We start from the raw sequence: 16,310 nt of genomic DNA, 5'->3' as shown, positions 1-16,310 counted from the left end.
CAAAATTCCTTGAACATATAACAACAGGAATAGTCTGATTCAATGACCCTCTGATCATAAACATCAGGCAAGGCATAAAATAGAGTGATATAAGCTTCTTTTGGTGTATAGATGTGAGCCACTATGCTAGAAGAGATCACTGTAGAATTCATGTTGAAGACAGAGTCCATGTGGGTGATGGCATCCTCCGGATGCTCTGTTTGCAAAGCATAGTGTCTTAGGTTTGTAGATTCAAAGGTAGAAGAGACCTCAGAGGCCATTTTACAAATGAGGAAACTGAGGCCCAGATATATTGAAGCCCAAAGTTACATGGGTAGTAAATTACAAGAGCAGGCTTTGAACCCAGGTCCTCTAACTCCAGAGTTAGTGTTCTTTCCACCGTATATGCTGTTGACATTGTGCTGATTGCATCTAGCCCCAAAACATTGCAGATCTCCTAGAAGAGACCTATACATTGGACCTGATCATTCACATAGGAAAGTTCAGATGGATGAAAAATATTTATTGCCCAGATTAAAATATATATTTTGATGGACAGTCTATGGAACCTGTCCATTAGTATGTATATACTGACGAGCTAGAACCAGACTTGAAAAGAAATTGGTAGATCCCTTCAGAAAACTGCAAATCACTTTTAAGGATCCCAAATTTCTCATAAAACAAAAGCTTATCTTCTTAATCCCAACATTCTATTGGTCTTGCTATATTGGAAGATAAGGAATACAGTAGTCTCTGAAGAATTAAAAAAAAGTATCATGCAAAGGACAATGAACAGATATGAGCAGCCAGTAACATACATACAATGAGGAACTTCATAGACAAACAGGAGTTAAAAAAAATGTATAACAGGAAGAAAAGATGAGTTGGTCACATGGAACAATGAGAGGTGACCAGGGGACTGCCAGAGTAGTCAGCTGATACCCTCTCAATGTCAAGAGAAAGTGAGGAAGACTCTCAGTGGCAGACTTATGAGAAGAATTGGACAAGAGTCACACAAGATGGCCAGGTATGGGTTGGTTACAATCCACATTATTAAAGAGGACTTCTGTATCCATGAAATCACAGATCCATTTAAGAAGAAAAGAAACATGGGAAGATTTGTATGAAATGGTAGAGAGGAAAGAAAGCAGAACAAAGAATAATATTCACAATTATCAAAATAGTGTAACTAAAAACAATACTGAAAGTAACTGAACTCAGATTAATTTTTTAATGATCAATCTTGGTTTTGGAGAACAGAGAATGAAATACATGTCTTTCTCAAAAGTGAGGGACTTCAGGTATGGAATGTTATATACACTGTCAGACACTGTTTTGTTCACTAGTTTTGTTTAACCATTTTGTTACTATTATTGTTACAAAAGAAGATGCAGTGGGGACTGAAGTATACAAGGAAATGACTATGATTTTAAACACCGAAAGGCACCAATTTTTAAAATATAAAAAATAAAAATAAACCTCAGACCCATTCTGGTACAAATCCTCACTTCTGGGCCAGTGGTGAAATTGCAATACCTATCTCCTCCTCTGTTACAAAAAAAAAAAATTAAGGAAATCTTACATACCCATACTAGAACTGTCTCCCCTTCATGCAAGGAAGAATAAAGATAATAATACTTTTTATTTGTATGGTGTTTCATCCATCATCTTTGATCCTGACCACAACTCTGTGGGGATAAGTATAACTGGGATTATCCCCAGTTGTGGAAGATTCAAAGAGATTAAAAGACAAGTCCAGGGTCACAAAGTCAATCACTAGTTAAGCTAAGACTACAACTTGATTCTTTTGTTTCATAGTCTCCTTACTACTGTATCTTAGCATACTGTCTCCTATTGGTCCTGAAGTTTAAATAATTTGATTCAATTCAACATCTATTAAGCACCTAATAATAATCATAGGCACTGTTTATTTAGTACTTTAAGGTTTGCAAAATATTTTTAAAATGCAGATTTGTTCCAACGTTATTGATCAATTTGAGCAAAGCACAAATTTTGTGCTTATGCATGGTTTTGTCTATGAGAAGTAGGGAACACAGAAAACTGCAACTCTTCACAAGAATTCACCAGCTGCAACCTTTCTGATACCCATTTTCCCAAGGAAACTTTGCTCTTTTTCGAGGTAAAAGGCCATGTTTGTTGTATATCTTCTGGTGCAGTAGGAGCTGTGGACTGAGGACGGTTGGACCACCCTATTCTCCTGCCCCACCCTTAGTTGCAGCCCACTGATGCTACCTACCTTCCCTCTCAGCCCAGGACCTTGTCAGAACCAGGGCACAAGCTAAGTAACAACCCAAGCCTACAGACACCTCCACTATTTCTCGTATTTATGTATTTCTTTACCACTGACATGTATAAAACTATGCTACCATTTTTATTAAGTTCCAATCTTTTTTTGTATGTCACCGATGAAGTTTTTGAGTGTTTTCTCCCTAACTCCATTTTCCCTGTAAGTCCTGTGGTTTTGATTATGTGATTTCACATATCACAAGTGATTTGTGGGAACTCATACATCAAGTCATAACAGAAATGACTATAGTGTTTTGACAAAAAGCTGACTGGCACCAATAAGAGACTACCCTGTCATCCATAGAGGAAAACACTTATATAGCTGGGACCAATGAAATTAGGGTATTTTTAAAATCATTTGATAAGGAATGAGGAATGATATGTAGAGAGCTTAACTCTAACTGTGGCCAATTCAGTGAGAGGCTATGGGATTGAGGTGATTCTCAGGCTTATTAACCTTGGAAGGCCAGTGCTTAACACAGCACTTGGCACATAACAGGCACTTAATGTTTATTGACTGATTGAATGCCACCCTGGGGACTCAGGTCATACCAGTCAAACCCGTTTTCATTGGCTCACGGTTTTTTACCTATATGATCTCATTTCCCCTGCATAACATTCCTATCAAGTAGGTATTATTATCCCCATTTTACAGATGGAAAAACTGGGGCATACTTGCTCAGGATTACAAAACTAAGAAGAATCTAAAAACAAGATTAAAACTCAATCCCTGAGCACAGGATGCAACCTTGGTATTTCAAGTAACATCCTAGATCTAACAAGAGATCTCCTCAGAACTCAGTTTACCTTTAAAGCAGACAGGAGGAATTGAATTTGGGGTGATAGCAATTTTTCCCTCACTAAAAAAGGACCCTACAAAGAATGAGAAATGCCTGAAAGGAGGTCGACTGAAAGGAGGCATCTCCCAAATTAAAGGAAGTTATTTGTGTATGCTAAGGAGGAATGAAGTGTTTAGTTTTGAATGGCTTTTGGAAATGGCAATGGATCTGGACAAGCCGTCTTCAATCCTATAACTGTGTAGGGCCAAAGCCAGTCATTGGGGGTAACTTGAGGAATCCCAACTGTTATAGAAAATAAACAACAGTAGATCTCTGGAATTTTTGGATTGTCTAACAACTCTACTGAAGCAACTGTTGAGGTTTTTGTGTGTGTGTGGTTTTGGTTTTGTTTTTTGGGGGGTTTTTGGGGTTTTTTTAGCATTTGAAAGATCAACAGGAATTGTGCTACATTATGACATTGTTGTGATTCCTCAATTTTCTGACACAAGCCATTCAAGGAAGCATTTGAAAGAACAATGATTAATTCTCCCAGAAAACTTTCTGGAATAGGGGATAGGACAAATGTGCCAGTTGCCATCCAGTTAATTTGCTGAGGACAGGTAGAGATGTTACATCAGTTTAAATTATTTCCATTCTCTCTTCTGAACCATGAACTGCAATTCTTTCCTCTCTCTCTCTCTCTCTCTCTCTCTCTCTCTCTCTTTCTCTCTCTCTCTCTCTCTCTCTCTCTCTCTCTCCCTCTCTTCCTTCAAGCTAAAAGCTCCTGCAGAGCTCAGGCCTCAGATACTCTCTCATTCTGGCTAAAATGGATATTGCTTAGACATGGTAGATGATAGAATATATGGACTGGCCTAGAGGAGTCTCTGGTTTCATATCATTCTGCTTTGCTTTCTGTCTTTCTCTGAACATAGGTGAGCGGTCCTGAGCTGGACATTTCTAATCTTGGTGGCAGCCTTGTAAGTTTCAGATGTCAGAAGCTCCTGGGTTTCTCAGTGGGGGCCAACTGGTCATAAGAGGAATTTCCTGCATTGGAGAGAATACTCCACACAGAGGGTAGAGTCAGGTGTTCATAAAGGTTCAGAAAAGGGATTCAGCAATGGCCACAATGGTGCTCAGGCCTGCCAAGACAGAGTTCAGGCCCCAGTAGTGACAGTGGTCCTACTCCAGCAGAGGAGGATGGCACTTGACACTGGTAGAATGAGCAGAGGTAGAGACACAGGCCCCATCAGTGGTGGTCAGGGGCAGTGGGCACTGACAGATGTGAACCACAGCAGCAGTAGACAGCAGAATGGCATCCAGCAACCATGGCAGACCAGAGGCAAAAGATTGGGCACTGGCCTGGGAAGTGGAAAAAGGCAGTCTAACCATAGCCCACTGCTTACTATAATGTAATGATTCCACCCTGCTCCCCTCCCATACCGCTACCAATATAATACCAGGGTGTCATGGTAAAACTCCTTGCCATGGGTGGTTGCTAGGTAGAGCATTGGATAGAGCACCAGCCCTGAAGTCAGGAGGACCTGAGTTCAAATCCAGCCTCAGACCAAACACTTGACACTTACTAGCTGTGTGACCCTGGGCAAGTCACTTAACTGTAATTGCCTAAAAAAAAAAAGACAACAATCATTGCAAAGAAGAGTGGGAGGGAAGCCTGGGATTTCTAGGTTTTGTTCTTCCATCTTTAGTCACTCCTTCAGGGAGCTATCACATTGTTCTGTTTTTGCTATGTTTCTGTTTTTGGTTTTTATTTTCCTCTTTCAGTGCTATCTCTAGCAGACTTCTTGAATACCAAAGGTCAAGATTGACTTGTAATGGCCTTAAGGTCATTTAAATTACAGTCCTTCAGACAACCTTTAGGACTTTTCTGCCAAGACAGGATGTATGGTAGAAGCAATATTCTAACCCATGCCTCCTCCATGCAAATTAGACTGTTTTTTCCTCAAAAGATATTGAAACCAGACTCCAGACTTGGTTGGCTCAGGCTCTTAATATCACTTCCTGGTCACCTGAGAACAAAGCAGCCACAAAGACCTACAGGAGCTATGATGCTTGGCTGACCACTATGGGCAACTCAGGCAGGGAGGTTCCTCTTAGCTAAATCCACTTGAGGCATCCTCAGTGCCTGCTTTGGTTGAATATCCTTCTGCTACAATGCAGTCAATCTCTTTTTGGTGAATGATCTCTGAGTGTCTCATTATGTTACAGTATTGAATCTAAATTTCCAGGATATAAGCCTGAATCAGATTCAACCCAGAATAGAAGGTGCCTGCTTACTTGTATTGTGAGGCTCAAAAAAAATAATGGATTTAAAGCACTTTGCAAGCCTCCAAGCCAGTATATAAATGACATTAATCATCATCATCATCATCATCATTATTAGCCTCCAGTCTGATGTCATTCCCTGAGCCTTCTAATGCACTCCTCCTGAGCTCAAGCAATGTTTACAGAGCAATACAAGAGTGTGCCAGAACAGGTTTAACCAAATGAGGGAGAAATGCATGTACACACACTTTAAAGTTTAATCTGCATTATTAACACTTTCTTAAGTCAGACAATCAACAAAACAATAAATCAAAGCACTATTTTTAGAATTTGCCTATTTACAAGGTATAAATGTCAACCCTGAAAATTTAACCATTGGGTGGATGAGAGCTGGCTCCAGCACACCCAAGTAATCAAGTTTGCAGCAAAGGAAGAAGATGAAGACACATAGATAACAATATGACATGATATTGGAGGATAAGTACATTAAGGAGGGGCAAAATAAAGTCTAATGCTCTGTGACATAATATTCAGCTTTCCATTCGAAAAGACCAAGGCTTCTGAAATTCCTACCCTTATGCCCTGAGTGAAATGGGTTGGTTTGGTGGTGAGGGGGTGAGGGTGGAGATAGGGGTGGGGGTGGGAGATTGTCCATCTCCTCTCCTCAGAAACAAACAGAAGAAAGGGCCTGTGTACCTTTTAGATGAAGGTGGTTGGGCAACCATCCATCCTCTTTAAACACAGACTTGCCTTGTTCTTCCATTTCTGGCTGAGTGATAAAAACGTTAAATGTCATTTCCTGTATCAGTGGTTAACCACTAGATACTGGATCAGAGATTTACCAGAAATGCTGAACTCAGAAAGCAAGAGAAGGGCCTACTGTTTTCAATAACCCTTTCTTGAACCTTCTGGGACCTATTTAACCTTTCTTTTGTGGAGAAGTGGTGGGGGAGGCAGCAGAGAGGGGTTAGAGGAGCATGTCCTGGATTTGGGTTAGGGGATAAGTTATAAGAACAGATTTATCCTGTACAAGAGTATGAAAAGTGGGATAGGCATGGCTCATGCTTTCTCAAACCTGACCTGCCCTTCTCTCCTCACTCCCAACATTTTGCTCGTAGGTTGGGCTCCCTGCCTCAAATGCCTCCTCAGTCAGCTCCATCCTCATCTCAGCTGTTAGATTGATCTTCCTAAAACACAAGTCTGACCATGTCACTCCCCCTTCCCCATTCAATCAACTCCAGTGGCTCCCTACTACCTCTAGGATCAATACAGTTTGGCTTTGAAAGCTCTTTATAACTTGGCCTCATTCTTTCCATACTCCTCCTCTCCTCTGTGATCCAAGAACACTGTCCTCCTTGCTCTTCCCTTCGTAAGATGCTCCAGTTTCTGACTCAGGAGATTTTCGCTGGTTGTCCCCCATGCCTATATCTTTCTTCCCCCACATCTCCACCTTCAGGCTTCCCTGCCTTCCCTCAAGTCTCAGTTAAAGTCCTACCTTCTGTAAGAAGCTTTTCCCAATTCTCCTTAAATGTCATGCCTTTCCTGAGATTACACACACACACACACACACACACACACATACACATACACACACATATATACACATACATATACACAGATTGTTGTCCATTTTTTACATATTTTTGTGTGTGTATATAAACATATATACACATACATATGCACAGATAGATTATTGCCCTTTTTTACATATTTGTGTGTATATACATATATACACATACATGTACATAGATTGTTGACCTTTACATATATATATATTTTTCCCCTCCATTAGACCAAGATTTCCTTGAAAACAGGGATTGCTTTTGCCTTTCTTTGTACCACTGGAGTTTAACACAGTGCCTGGCACCTAGTAGACACTTAATAAAGGCTTGCAGACATGACTTGTATATTTAGAGGAAAGAAGAGGGAAAGAAGGTAAGGAAGTGTAAAAAATCTCTCACTCAAACCCCCTTCAAGTTACTTACTAGTTTGGGTTTTAATAATGCCAAACTGGAGGTAGCTAGGTGGCTCGGTGAATACAGCACCAGGCCTGGAGTCAGGAAAACCTGACTTTAAATCCAGATTCAGAAACTTAACTAGTTGTTTGACCCTGGGCAAGTCATTTAACCTCTATTTGCTTTGATCCATTGGAGAAAGAAATGGCAAACCACTCCAGCCACTTTGCCAAGAAAACCCCATAGGGATCACAAAGAGATACAACCACATGACTGAACAGCAACAAAATGCAAAGCTCTTGGTGGGAAAAGCCTATTGTTAATGTTTTGTATTATCAGCACTTTTCAAAATAGCAAACATTTATATGGCCCTTTAAAATTTGCAAAGTGCTTTGCCTATTTGATCCTCACAACATTCACGTGAGGTAAATGCTACTAATATCCTCATTTTGTGGAAGGTTAATTTGGCTGATATAATTAGTCATTATAATAATTTGACCAGTATAATTAATCATTATAATGATTTGGCCAAAGTCACATAGCTAGTGACTGTCTGAGGTGGAATTCGAACTGAAGTGTTCCTTACCCTCTAGTAGTAATGCTAACATGACAGAAATTAGAAGGGACTGCTCCGGGAAGAGCAGACTGCAAAATAAACTTGTTCTGAATTGTGGCTATGATTATAGAGCAGTGGTCTTGGGAACTGGAGGACTCTTTGACTTGTTTCTTTGTCATGTTTCCCATTTTCTTGATAAAGTAATGTAGCTATTAAATGAATATAGTGCTCAGAAAAGAAGAGACCTTAGACCTGGTTCTGTCGCAAGACAATAGTTACTGCTTTGAGAGCTGCCCACAGACAGACCTGCTCCAAGCAAACTTCAAGCTCTGAGTCTTTGATCCTGTGAGCTCCATCCTAACTTGTGCTCCTGGTCCTTGCTTCTACAGCCAACACATGGAACTGTCTAAAGGCCAGGGGTAAGGAACCTGAAGCTACATGTGTCCTTCTGAGTCCTTGGGTGTGGCTTTTTGACTGCAGTTCAAGTTTTACAGAACAAATCCTTTTATTAAGGGGATTTGTTCTGTGAAGTTTGGATTCAGTCAAAGGGCAGCACTTGAGGACCTAGAGGGCCACATGTGGCCTCGAGGCCACAGGTTCCCCACCCCTGATTTAGGCATTCTTAATCTGACATCTTCATACACAGCACTCTAATGCCTCAGTCGGTAGCACATGCTTTGGCATTTTTATTGGCAATACTGGCAATCGATAGATTGAGAGACCAGGATGAGCACATACATATAGTCTCTCTCTCTCTCTATCTCTGTATGTATGTGTGGGTATCTGTCTCTGTCTCTGTCTCTGTCTCTGTCTGTGTCTATTTGTCTTTCTCTGTCTGTCACACACACACACACACACACACACACACACACACACACACACAGAGGTACCTCTGACATTTCAACCCTCGCCAAACATTTAGGCTTTATCTGGCCAGTTCAGATTTGGCAAGAAAGATTACATACTGAGAGTTCCTGGTGGAGTAAGGAGCTGAAGGGAAGAAGGCAGGTGTAGCACAGTCCCGTAAGAATACTGTCAGGAGCCCTAAAACTAAAAATAATGAGTATACTAGCTCACATGTATATAGCCCTTGAAGATTTACAGGCATTTACGGATCACTTGATCTGATCCTCACAAAAATCCTATGAAGCAAATGCTATTATGATGCCATTTTGCAGATGAGAAAACTGGGACTCAGAGACATTTAGTGGCTTTTTCAGGGTCACACACAGTTAATAAATATCTGATGGGGGATGTGAAGCCACATTTTGATTTTTTTTTCCAACCCTATATAGTGTATACATTTCAAGCTGTCAAGGAAAGCTAAGGCCAACAATAAAAAAAGGTGTTTGGTTGGGTTTTTTGTTTGTTTTTTGTTTTTCAGGCATATTTGAGAAAAGAAAGAACCGATGTAGTGAAAATGTATAACAATTGGTGGTCTGTGTACTAGGTGCCCATGGTGGTAATGCTGAAATTATACCATAGCTCATCCTCCTGTTGTCAAGGACAAAGGGGCAAGCTATCAATTAATTAATTGGTTGATGAGCTGAGAAGTGTAGTATGTATTTTGGCCACTAGAGGGAGGCCCTACCCTCTAGCCACAACCCCACTGGCTACAGCAGAGGATATTCAATACATGAGCATGCTGGATTTTCCAGAGGACATTCACCTGTCCCACCACTGGAGATCTGGACCTGTGGAATGAGGTGTCTAGGCCCAAATTCAGTATGATCTAGGATTATGACCTATAATATGCTCAAAAATGACTAAAATAGGAAAATCTCTCATCCTACGCAGCTAGGTGACATAATGGACAGAGCACTGGACTTGGAGCCAAGAAGACTTGAGTTCAAATCCTGCCTTACTATCTGTGTGACCTTGGGCAAGTCATTTAGCTTCTGTTTGCCACAGTTTACTCATCTATTAAAAAAAAAATAAGGCGGGGGGTGGAGGAGCTAAAGATAGCTCTTACCTCCAAGGGTTGTTTTGAGAACAAAATGGGGTGATATTTGTAAAGCACTATGTATATTTTAGCTATCTCTACTCTGAGCCACCCCCCCCAAAGTACAGAGACCTTCTGCTCCTCACTGTCTGACCTCATTTATAGAACTTAAATGATTTTCTTTTTAACATCCATGTGATTTCATGAAATACTATAAAATGACTATAAATGCGCCATATCAGAGCCAAAAAACAAAACAGAATTTTAAGAAAGGCTTTGAATAATGAAACTATAGTGAAACTGTTTTATTCAGATGACTGATCCTCTTGTCAGCTATGCTCACTGCCCAGGGTTTGGGAGGAAGAATCAGAGAGTAGATTTGTGAATTTGAAATTTACCTGGATATAAACAGTGACTATTAAAAATTAGAACAAGATTGAATATTTTCCCATTGGCTAAGGGGAATCATTATTCATCAAACAAAGGAAAGAGGCAATCACAAAAGATAAAATAATTTTAATTACATAAAATAGAAAGCCTTTTGCACTAATAAATTCAATACAGCTAAGATAAGAAAGGAAGCTGGTGATTGGGGATTTTTTTTTTAGCTTACACTATCTCTGATAAGAGTATAATAGCCACACAACTAATATGACCAAAAGATATTATCCAATGGAGAAGTGGTTAAAGGATATAAACCATTCTCAAAAAATTGCAAACTGTTAGTAATAATAATAATAATAATAATAATAAAGATTGTGCTAATAACCAAAAAGAAAAGCAAAGCAAAACCACTTATAGGCCAGTGAACATTTTACCTTACACCCAGAAAATTGACAAAGATGAGCAAAAATCAAAATAATTAAAGTAAAAAGACAGGAACTGTCTTTGGAGATGCATATTGGTCTAGCAATTCTGGAAAACAATTGGGAATGATGTCAGAAGAAAGTGCCTAAAATTTCCATATATTTTGACCCAGAGATCCCATCATTAGGTATATACCCCAAGGAGGTCAAAGACAAAATTAAATATCCCACATACACAAAATTATTCGTACCAGCCCTTATTGTGGGCAAAGAACTAGAATCAAAATAGGTGCCCATCAACTGGGAAATGGCTAAACAATAGTGGTACATTACTGTAATGGAATATTAGTGAAGGATAAGAAATCATGAATGGGAAGAATTCAGAAAAGCATGGGAAGATTCATATAAACTGGTGTAGAACAAAACAAGCAGAACAAAGAAAGCAACATATACATAACTATATTATAAAATAACCTAAATACTGTATAATTCTAATGATTGAGCTTAGCCTTATCAAGGGAGTAAGTTTTTGCAGTGACAAAGTGTACAATATTATATTTACTATCATATTTGACAGATATGTTGGTTCATTTAGCTCAGTGTTTTCCCTTTTTTTTTTCCAGCCAAAGACAAGGTGTATTAAAGATTCGCATGTTGGCCAGAGTCTTAAGGAATCTGAACATTTGTGACCCTTGTATTGACTAGATTTTAAGAATCTGAGCTTCCCTTCTCTTTCTTGGGTACACGAGATAACTTAGAGTTGGATAGAAATATATTTAGAACTAAGGATGATATAAAAAAATTAAAATTAACTTTTGTAATGAATTAGTTAAGATCAGGTCAGCAAGAAACAAGGAAACTCCAGGGTTTGAAGCCACATTACACTGAATCCCATCGCAGCTGAGGGGTGTCACAGCAGCAGCTAGTCTTTTCAAACTCCCCCAATTGAATCCCACACCTCTCCAGGTTCCCATGCTGCCACTGTAATTTTTTAAGAACTCTCCTACTTTGTATTTTGCTACAGTTGACTCATGCTAGAGCTGAAACATCTGTGGCAAGCAGCAAGATGGCAATTAAAAAGTGATTGGCAGGCAGTGACCTATCCCATGGGCAGCATGACATAGATAGGAAATCTTTCTTGGGGCAAAACCAGGGTGGAAAGTTCTTGGTGGGGAGGGGGAGGTGGTGCAGATCCAAGCTCATGTATCCACATAAAAAAATCTTGATCTGCCTCCCACCTTCTCCCACCAGCTTCATTCCCTCAGAGTTGACTACAATCCTTCCCTACGCTGCTTACAGGACAAACAAGGGGAGACAAAACAACTCATTTTTTTCCTTGTTTACTCTGTTAATGAGAATGACCACTGGACTGGAAAAGACAAATAAAAATGTCTAATAGGGAGCTGAAACCCAAGTTGAGTGAGAAAATAGCAAAAAACAAAAACCCACCACCTATCTATACTCAGTAAGTTCAGGTTACCAGGACTAGAAAAACTACAACCCAATGCAATAAGGAAACTGATTAGGGCAGGTAGGTGGTGCAGTGATAGAGCACCAGATCTGGAGTCAGGAGGACCTGAGTTCAAATCCAGCCTCAGACACTTGATACTAGCTGTGTGACCGTGGACAAGTCACTTAACCCCAACTGCCTTCCAAAAAAAAAAAGGAAAGAAAGAAACTGATTGACGGGGTTGCTAAGCCAAGTTAGCGATCTCTGAAAGAGCACAGAAAATTGGAGAAGTGCAGCAAGAAAGGTCATGTCTTATTTTTTAAAAAAGGAAGAAAATTGAATGTCTAAATTATAGGCCAGTGAACTTGAATTCAATTCCTGGCAAAATTCAAGAATGTATTATCAAAGACATGGTTAGTAAACACCCAGAAAAGGAAGTGGTAATCACAGAGTCCCAAGATGGCTTAGCTAAGAACAAGTCACAAGAGAGTTTTAGGTCGATTATAAACAAGACCTTAGTTGGCGGTACATTAAATATTAGATCCTTTCTCAGTGACCAACAGGATGCTATGCGGCTGAGGGAAGTGAGTCATCTTAATTAATACTGGTGTTCTCAGTATAAATGGAACTAGAAGACAAAAAGAAGCTATAGTTAAGAGGAAGGGTGGCTTATCAATTCTCCTTCATGGAGATGGTAGACTTACAATTAGAAGGAACTTTAGCAGGCATCTAGCACAACTTCATCCCCTCAATACACACACACACACACACACACACACACACATACAGATGAGGAAATTAGATCTCAGAGATGTTGAGATTTGCCTAAATTCACATAGGTAGTAGTGGAAGAACCAGTATTTGAAGCCATGTCTTCTGCTTTCAAATCCTAAATGTTTTCCTCTGTACCATACTGCCTCCTTGGAGAGGAAAATAAAGGAGTAGATGGAACTGGTTTTATTGTGTGTCCAAAAACAAGAAGCATCATTTTACTGGAAACTCAGTCATCTGGTATTGGAGTACTCATAAGAAGCATTTCACAAATAGACCATGATGAAGATCTCTTGCAGGGGAGGAGATAAGAGAAATTCAGTGGAACTCTAAAAGATCCTCTAAATTAAGTCAAAAGATACTTCAAGAGTCAGTTACTTTAATGTAAGCATAGGTTTCAGTGAAGACAATGAAAAATATGTTGGAAACTACAGCATAGTGAATAGTGCTAGACTTGAAATAGGAAGTCCTGGGTTCAAATCCCACCTGAGACACTTAATAGTTGTATAATCCAGGCCAAGTCATTTAATGGCCCATGTTCCTACTTTTTCATTTGTATAATGAAAGGGTTGGACTCAGAGGCCCCTAAGGTTCCTCCCAGCTCTAAATCTATGATTCTATGCTTCATGGTTCAGAATTAAGAAACAAATAATACAAAAGGTTTATCTTATGTAGAAGTCTCATATTTGTATAACATAAATATTTTCTTGAAGAGAATTAGAAGGTGCTAAGTATGGAAAGTACCAAGTGATATCACAAAAATGAAATGTATCAAATTCTATGAAGAGGAGGTTCTGGTGACTGATCTGGGAATCATTTCCAAATCAGCTATTTAAATATAAATGAGATAATTGACTTGTTAGAACAAAGATACAAATTAACACTAAATTAAAATAAAGAATAAAAATGAGAATTGAATATAGTGTACAATGAAACAACTATTTAATTTAATTTAATTAATTTAAAATCCAACAACTATTTAAACAGGCTGTTGATTGAAAAAAAAAAAGCCTAGCAGCTGATTATGTATGGGATATTGTGCTGGAGCAGGGAACTAGTTACTTTCTTTTTCTGGCCCCTCCCTTTGTACGAAAAGTGTCCCTCTTCTCTAGCTCCTTCCTCTGGCCTTCCTTTAGGCATGCCTATTTCTGTAGACATACTCTTACCTCTCCTTCAGGAAGAGTTTTCCTTTCAAGCCTCCTTCAGCAAGAAACATTGGTAAAGTAGAAGTGCCTGAGGTAATTGCCTCAGAGAAGCTAACTCCCAACTCTCTCACGACATTTCCCCACTAATGCTCCTAAACTCATTTTTTCTAGGACTAGTCCATATGCTTATTTTCTTTTTTTGTTTTTGGAATGCTACCAAAATATGAATCAATAAATCTCTTACGTGTGTAGCTCTGAGCCCCCACATTTGGAAAATCTAGACAATTATACAAGTCTACCTTTCTCCTAACATATTTTACCACCTGTTTTATCCCTATCTACAATTATTGCTCAGACATACACAGAATGGGAATTCAATGGTTAACCACTTTATGTCAGAGAACTCAGGAAACAGAAAGCAAAACACATTTAAGAAACAGCAGTTGGTAAACTAGCTCATCTCTCTCCTAAGAGAGAGGTTGAGATTGCAGATTCACCCATTATGTTTTCAATAGGATGAATGGCTCTGGCCACTTTGCTCTGTTCTGTGTAGGTTCTGCATAGCTCAGCTATAGCTGTCATTCCTCTCCATTGACAGTTTGCTTGTAGTGATAGAAGTAGAGATTGTGGTGGCAGCTGTGGCAGTGGTACTTGTAGCTACAAGGAAGCCCTCCCTTGCTGAGGGTGGGGCAAGGCAATCACAGTTTGCTCACTCCGATCCTTTATCCTCACTCCAGTCCTTTTCTCTCAAATCTTGCTTCTCTCATGAGACTTTCCCTCCTTCAGGATATCAACAACAACAACAATAACAACTTACATTTGCAGTAATCCCTTCCACATCGTGGGAGTTAGGAGCATGGAGCCCTTGCAATCTGGAAAATCTGCATACAACTTTTTGGCCCTCCCTTCATACCAGAGAAGAAGTCTGAATTTTTTTTCTTTTATGTGGTGTTTACAGTACCTTATTGTAAACTTTGGGTTAAGTACTTGGTCATAGGCTCTGTGTCATCTATTGGCCTTCACATGTTATCTGCAGCTTCCACAAAACTCCCCAAAATTGGCATTTAATTTCTCATGCTGATCCACAACATATTGAAACCTCAATGAGGAAAGCTGTGATGTGGAAGGGATAACAGTGTATAGTGCTTACTATGTGCCAAGTATTGCGCTGGCTAGAAGATAACTTTTCAGCCACTGTCTCATGTCTTTCCAGACTCAAGTCGATAAACATCAAAGAATTCCTGTCCAGCAGACATAGATCTCCACCAATGTACTAGTATGAAGGTAAGTAGATAGAAGAACAGATATCAATACAGACCACCACTATCCATTAAGGAACTTTTACCACATAAATCAATTGCTACAGCGAGGAGACCAAAAGAACGTAGGAACTTCCTTATCAAGCAAACACTTTATCTCCTGGACAAGTAAAATGACAGACAAGGGCACTGTTGACTTAGAATATAAACTCATTTGTAAGATCGTTTGGAAGTGGATGGCACATTGTATGAAAACTGTGAGAAACATTTAATGAAAAAGATAGCGCCCCAATTACCCAGAGACTATTTAAGAATGAAATATGAAGGAAGACAACAGAAAAATTTAAAAGATCTACCAACATTTCTATAACATACTATGCTCTCCATTAATTATAGTGTAGTCACTTTATTGAGACTTTAACATCACCAATTTCATCATTTAAGAAAGTAAAAATGGCACTAAAAGGAATAAAGATGGGAAGAGTAACTGCAAACTAAGCATATTCAGTTCCAGAGGGGATCTATAGCTCTGAGGTCATTGAAGTAGTGGGTTCAAATCCCCATGCCAGATAATTAACTGTGGGACTATAGGTAAGTCACTTAGCTTAACTCTGTTTCCTCTTTCATAAAATAAGAAACTAGAAATTGATGGACTCCAAGATCTTTTCTCTCCATAAATCTATGATCCTATCATTTTATAAGCTATCTGAAAGAGGCGAAGGTTCCAAATGCTTGGAGTGGGGGAATAAAGACGGAAATTACAAACCTTATTAAATTTAAAAAAAAAAAGCAATTGAAAAAGTACATCGATAACTGCCAACCCAGCATACTTAGTTTCCAATCTTTACAAAAATTTTTATGAGAAAAATTTACACATGTATCAAGGGCATCCTTGATCAAGATATCAAAAGGGAAGAGACAGGCTTTCACAAATAATATTCTACAACAAAATACAGTTTTAAAATCAGAAAATTGAAAGAATGGCAGAGAATATTAAAATGTACCATTACTGTTTGTTGAAGGTCAAATACTGAAACTTCAATGCTTTGGCCACATAATGAGAGGACAGGACTCATTG

Source organism: Phascolarctos cinereus, unplaced genomic scaffold, assembly GCF_003287225.1.
Source record: "Phascolarctos cinereus isolate Bilbo 61053 unplaced genomic scaffold, phaCin_HiC Scaffold_1;HRSCAF=81, whole genome shotgun sequence".
Lineage (NCBI taxonomy): Eukaryota > Metazoa > Chordata > Mammalia > Diprotodontia > Phascolarctidae > Phascolarctos > Phascolarctos cinereus.
Note: the sequence above shows the minus strand (reverse complement) of the source record.